We start from the raw sequence: 7,157 nt of genomic DNA, 5'->3' as shown, positions 1-7,157 counted from the left end.
AATGAAGCATTCCAGCTTGTCCAATAATCATTACAGCAAGTAATGGAACAACCAGAAAAATCAGAAAACCAAATGTTCAGTAGGTAAATGCGTGTTACATCCCTGACCTGAAAACAGGATAAGGAAGGTTCCTTATTCTCACATGCCACATATCCACACAGCAGGTCATGCACAAGGCCCTACAGAGCTTCTCTACCATTTTGTGAGCATCAGGATTTACTTGTGATTGCCATTGTCTGTGGCTTTTTCCCTATTTGAGGAAGACTCCAGAAACCTGTCACAAATAACACTCCTCACCCAACATGGCATGGCATTTTAACAGTCTTGCAGAGCACCTGCTGCTGAGCACAAATCAGGCATTAGCTGTATCCTGCTAGCAGAGCTAGAGTCATGCAGGAGCACCAAGGTCTTAGCACAAACAGCTCTTCATAACTGCTGTCAATATTCAGAAGCATGAATTCAACCTTTGCACAAGGCAGAAAGAGTTTCTTTACAGCATTTGGGCCTTGGACAGATGGTGTTATCCTTATTTCACAAGGGGTGCTTGTAACACTTCCCAGTACACAGGCCAAAAAGATGTACAAGGCAAGGAGAACACACCTCTTCTGCCAAGTGCATCTGTTGTGCCCTGGTTTCCTTTAAGCCACAGAATTCCTGGGCTCAGAAACAGCAGATGAAAAGGTCTGTGCATCACACATCCAAGCAACACAGCAAATGGGAGGTTCCTAAGAGTGTGTTTCAGTCCATGCAATCCCACCTTGAATAATGAAATCATTAAGGCTGGAGAAGACTTCCACAGCTGAGTCCAAGCTTTGACCAAACACCAGCATGTCAACTAAACCTCAGCACTAAGTGCCACATCCACTCGTTTTTTGAGCACTTCCATGGATGGCAGCTCTAACACATCCCTGGTCAGCCCAGGGTTCCAATGCTTAAACATCCCTTCAGTGTAGAAATTCCTCCTGATACTGAACCTGGATCTGCCCTGGCACAGCTTGAGTTTATGTTCTCTCATCCTATTGCTGGTTGCCTGGGAGAAGAGGCTGACCCCACCTGGTTACAACCTCCTTTCAGCAAGTTCAGAGCAATAAGGTCTTCCCCAAGCCTCCTTTTCTACAGTAGGCTAAAAAACACCCCATGACAGCAAGAGCAGAAAGAGAGGCTGAACCACCAGCCCTGTGACTTCAGTCTTATAAAACCCAGTGCTCTCTCACACATAAACAGAGCCCCAAGTGACTGATTTAGATGGCATTCAGACAGTGTCACTGGAGAACTTGCAAGTGGCTCACTCTAATAGGCACAGAAAGGTCTGCTTTAGAAATTTTGTGGCATGTTCATGTCCAGTCTAAACTCATTTGGACAGTTTCTAGGTAGGGGTTGCTTTGATCCTCTCGCCCCTTACAACAGCTGAACCTCAAAATCTTTTGCTTTTTGGTGAGCAATTAGCCCACTTACCACATCTAATATAGAGAGTAAAGCCTTGTCCTTGGATTCACAGGGCTTTGGAGAAGCTGCTGTTGTTATAGCTGCTTGGTTTGGTTTCTTCCCCAAGCTGACTCATGTATTAAAGACAAATACTGACCACTCTCAGCAGGAATTCAGGGTGCTTCCTGAAAGGAAGCAGTCCTGCCTTGAACTGTGGGATTGCACAAGTCAGACAGTGACATGAGACCAAAGGCCAAGGCTCAGCAATGGGGTGGGATTTTTGGAGGGTTAAGGCAGGGCTTGGACTGAGCTTTTCAGATTCTTCTCTTAGGGATGAGCCTGCCCCAGAGAAAGGTTATTCCCTCACTGACTCAAGGGGATTACTTTTACGTAATGGAAAGTCCCTCAAATGAGGATAAGGATCTGCAAGGACATTAAAATGATCTGAGAGTCTTTCAGGCAAAGAAAACAATGTTCATTTAATCAAAAAAAGAGATAGAACCTTCCTTACTTGATGATATTTACCTCTGCATTTTGGAAACAGTTGAAACACTAGAGAAAGTTTGTTTTAAATATCTCTACACAGGCTTGCAATTTATTTTTAATAAACAAAGCATTCCTATACAGTTAATACTTGTGTAAACTGACACTTGAATTTCCTCTTCCATTTTCTTACTGCTATTTTCTCCTCTCCCACCTCCCCATATGGTCATTAAAGGAAGTCACTAAAATTCAACCAAGAATCCAACTGGCACAGACTTCATATGCAGTAAGATGGCATCCTAAACATCAGGTTAAGGTTTCATAGGAAATGCCATTGCTTCAAGTTGAAGAACTTTTTTTTTTAATATTATTTTATATATCCACCACTAAGGAGAACAATCTTAGAGGAGATGCACCCCAGTTAACAGAGTTGAAGTAAAACAGATTTTAAAAGATGAATTACAAATTTGAATATGTCAACAGTGAATTAAAGCTGCATTTTCAGAAGATAATTATTTTCCTCCAAGGGAAGTTTTCTTCTTTAGGCTGACAAACCACCTTAAGTTTCTACAGTCCAGAGATGGAAAACATCCTTAATGGCTTCCGCTAACCCATCTCTGAAACGGTGCAGCAATTATGTAACTGCTCTGGAAACAGGAGAGGAGCAGCCGGGAGCCCTGCCTCTGAGCAGAGCACTTGGGAGGGGAAAAACAAACAACAAAAGTCTTTGCCGAGTCCTTGCTCTTTGTTGAGACTTCCCCCACCTCAGCCTTAGGCCAACTTGGATTACAAAGCTGCAGCAAGTGTCAGGCTTTCAGTGACTGTTCTATTTTTGGGGATTTGTTGTGGAAGAAGAAAGCGCAGCCTGAGCGCCATGTGAGCAACTTTAATATGAGGGCATTAACTGCCAGGGAAACAGTTCCCTGGCTCCCTCTGCCCCTGTGGGAATAAGGCTGCTCTGCCTTTCATTGAACCCTGAGATCTGAGGCTGGGAGGAAGCATTCACTTTAGAAACCACTGTGACATTTTCAGAAAGGTGTGGATGTCAACGTTAATTTCACAGCCCACTCATCCATTTGGAATTTGCAGCCAAACTCAGTCCTCATTTCTGCCCTTCTAAGTCCAAAACAACTTCACTGTAGATATTCCATCCAGGAGAACAAGAACAACAGCTGACCCATAATGTCTAGGTAAGTGCCAATTTCAGCCCTCAACAAATCCAAGTGTTTTTGGAAAACTTACCAAAGGCTGACTGATGTTTGCTGAATCACATCATAACAGATTCCTTGCAATAATAAATTTTAAGTAAGATCAGGTGACAATTCATAAATGCAAGTGGCACTGCTGTTAAAAAATAAAAACATTACAAGCTTTTTTTTCTTTTTTCAGAGCAGGTTTTAAACAAGGAATTTGAAAGAAAGGAAATAGCTGAAAATATGGAAGTTGTACTGCCAGCAGCAGATGACAGTAGAACCTTCTGAAGTTCATTATCATCTGTAAATTAGAGGATGTTTGTACCACTACAGTTAAAACTGTAAAATGTAGTTCTGCACTGGTGCACTGATAAAGGAAAGATTTTACAACATAGCTAAAATGCCACAGGGACCAAAGAACAAGGTTTGTAAGATAAGCAAGTAGTAAGAAAATAAAACTGGCAGCATGTTAGCAAAAAACCCCAAACAACCAAAACCCACCAAAAAAACCCCCAACCACCCCAATGAAACATCCAAATTAAATAATGAAGGCAAGAGGATTAAATATATTTTCATGCCAGTATAAACTGTTCAAGATGTGAATTCTGCAGCCTGAAAGACTATCTCACTCACAACCAGTTCTAACTGTGTAGTTTATTCAACATTTAATGGCTTGACCTTGTAAATCTTTATCAAATCTTGAGCAAACATTTTACTATCATGAGGCACCTTGACTCTAATCAATTAAACATTAGCACTTTGGGGGGAAGAAACTGGTTTCCTCTAAAGTTGTCTTCCAAAAGGTAACCTGGGATAACAGAAACCTTTTTATGATTAACAGAAACACGGAACTGAGACATAGCTTCAGAATCAGGATGAAAGTTTTGTAACGACTGAGTAAAGTGAAAGTATTTGGAAAACCCTGAGCTCTTTAACTGTAGCAAAAGTTTTGTGATCTGGCCCATTTTCTGTTAGAAAACAAGCTGAGCTTCCCCCTCACTCCAGGCCCTGCAAAGACAAGTATCCTGCTCACTGTGTGTTCTCCTCACCCCTGTTATCCCTCTGGTGCACACCAACTGTCTTCATGTATTGCCATAATGATCCATTTCATAATTTGAATTAACTGGTAGGCATTTCTAACCCCATTTGCACACGCGTGTAGATTTCCCTAGGGGGAAAAAAAATCCCAAGGAAAAAAAATAAGATTATGCTCCAGACAAGCTTAGCAAGGTTATTGCTGTCAAGAGACTGTGCTCCCATGAATATAGGTAAGATTTGAGCTGGAATTATAGTTAGCATAAATTTTAATGCAAGGAGCCACCATTTCAGTTAGGTGGATTCCTAAAATACACCATAAAAGAGAAGTCAACTTTATGGTGCAATCTTGATTCACAGAAATTCTTGCCATAAATTGTCCCTTAAATCAGGGAGGCTGCTAGAACAAGGGCACAGCATTCCTGGGAGTATCTCTGGGAAGTTCTTGGAATGTTTAATCTAAAAAGATAGATTCCCTTCTGAATTCAGACATTAATTTCAATTGCATGGTGTCAATATGTATATTTAATAGCATGGGATGCTTTAGTCCATACAAAATTTTTGAAAAGAAACTGAATGTCTTTTCAAAATATGAAAGAGTTAACTTGAAACCCTTCAATTACCTTCAGAAACTAACAGCATAAAAATGTATTTAATGAATACTCAAGACAACAGCCAGACTAATCCTAGAGTGCCTTAATAGTGTGAGGAATGCAGTAATTTTTAACAGGTTCAATTCATTGGTATGTTGTCACAGCCAACACTTGTTCTGAACAGAAAACCCAGGAAAAAAATTTAAATAAAACTTAGGACTCTTACTGGTTTCTAAGTCTGCTGTATAAATATCTGTGTGCAGGAAAGGTGACTAAACAATTTAAAAATTATGCAGAACTATGTCCTGATGACCAAAAGCAACACAAAGTACATTAAGTTTAAAAGCCTTAATCCCTTTAATCATTCACCCACAGAAACTCATTTCTAGCTACAGTTTCTGTGGAAATACAGATTTTGCAAATATACACCACTGCTGGGGATTTCATCATACTCAGGAACTTTTAATTTCTCTGTTGCCAAGTCTGCTCCAGTTTCCACTTATCCCCACTCAGCTCCAAGGGTGGATGGAGGGGGCCCCATGACACAGCTCCCCCCAGATCCCACAGCCTGGGGGCCCTGAGGGTACCTGGGGGCACCTGAGCCTGGTGCCACCCCCCCAGGGCAGGCAGCTACCCTGAAAGGGCAACAACACCCAGGGGGAAGTTATTAAAAAAATATAAATTAGAATCACAGGATATTCTGAGTTGGAAGGGACCCACAAGCATAATCAAATCCAACTCCAAGCCCTGCACCCCAGAAATCTCACTCTGTGCCCAAGAACGTTGTCCAAACGCTCCTTGAGCTCTGTCGGCCTTGGGGCTGTGACCACTGCCCAGGGGAGCCTGTTCAGTGCCCAATCACCCTCGGGGAAGAACCTTTTCCTCATATCCAGCCTAAACCTGCCCTGGCACAACTCCAGGCCACTCCCTTGGCTCCTGTCAGTGTCACACGGAGCAGAGATCAGTGCCTGCCCCTCCTCTGCCCCTCAGGAGGAAGCTGTGGCTGCAGTGAGGCCTCCCCTCAGCCTCCTCCTCTCCAGGCTGAACTGACCGAGCAATGTGAGCCCTGCTCCTGGCACGGCTTCCCCTCTAGGACCACCTCCACATCCCTTTCTTGGACACTTTCCAATAGGTTTTGTATCTCTCCAAACCATCCAATGTTTTTCATATCAAAACAACTGCAAAAATTCACATACAAGTGATCCAAAACAATCTGCCTAATTTGGTGATGCAGATGAGCAATCTGCATATTCCAAAGAAAGTCAGGTACCAATCACAGCTGAACTGAAAACTGCTTCATGTTCTTTGCCTAAATTCTTTCCCCTGCTAGAAAATAAGCAGAAGTAGGTAGCAGTGTTGAACAGGTACAGAAAAATCAGGTTGATTTTTAGGAAATGTGGAAAAAAAATCAAAGCAGATCTAAAAATTCCCACCTCAAGACAGAAAGATAAAAGTATTTATTCTTGACCTCTTCTACATTTAATATTTGCTGTTGACAGCCAAGCTAGTGTTAAAATTCACTAGAAAAGTAGTGAATTTTACACCCTGTTTCATTCAGCACTGTCAAAAAGCACCCAGATGCAGCATGGCAAGAGCCCAGCTCACAACAGTGCTTTTCACACCAGCTCGAGGGGATCTCTGTGACAGGAGGGAAGGCAGGTGCCTACAGGGGCTGAGGGGAAAGGAGGCAGCAGTGTACACTTCTTAAGTTCAGCCCCAAAAATGCCAGATGGTCACACCACAGATACCTGAGACTCCCATAGATCACTGCTCTGGTTTCATTAAATTCACATGCCAGGCTATGTTTGAGGCTTAAGAGAATAAAACTACAGGACATGGTGCAGAGCATTTTCACTGATATACAGAATTTGGAACACAGATGACTCTCATCAACAGCCCTGAGGCTCAAAAGCCTCAAGGTTCCCATCTCAGACCTTCCAATTGTACTTACTGTTTTCTGTATCCAAGTGAATTAATAATGTTTAAGAGTCTTTATACATACCTTCAGTGTCCATCTGGGAAATGCAGGACTGACCTCAACCTCTTCTTGCTGCTGTAGGATGGCTGTGTGTGTACTTGGAAAGATATGGAATAGTCTCAGAAGCACGTGAAACAGATTGATATCCAAGCCAGCACCTTTACATTCAGGAAGGATTAGGCTTATGAAAATTGCTTGCTGTGCAATGCATCATTCTTTCTCTCACTCTCAGCAGTTACCAGGATTTCTAAGTTAACCCCTCCAACTTGCTTTCCTTTATAAAGGGGTACAAGCACTGGAAGAAATAAAAAGATCCATCTAAAGGGGTGATCACCTGGATGGGGCAACCGGAACTTAAACCAGCAACGTGTCATCTCTACCTTTTCTCCTGCTATTCTGAAAGTGCTCAAGTGACTCATTTCTGTCCAGAGAAATGCCAGAAAACAAAGG

The sequence above is a fragment of the Agelaius tricolor genome, unplaced genomic scaffold (assembly GCF_023055355.1).
Source record: "Agelaius tricolor isolate 1412-34295 unplaced genomic scaffold, bAgeTri1.0.p SCAF_13, whole genome shotgun sequence".
Taxonomy (NCBI): Eukaryota; Metazoa; Chordata; class Aves; order Passeriformes; family Icteridae; genus Agelaius; species Agelaius tricolor.
Note: the sequence above shows the minus strand (reverse complement) of the source record.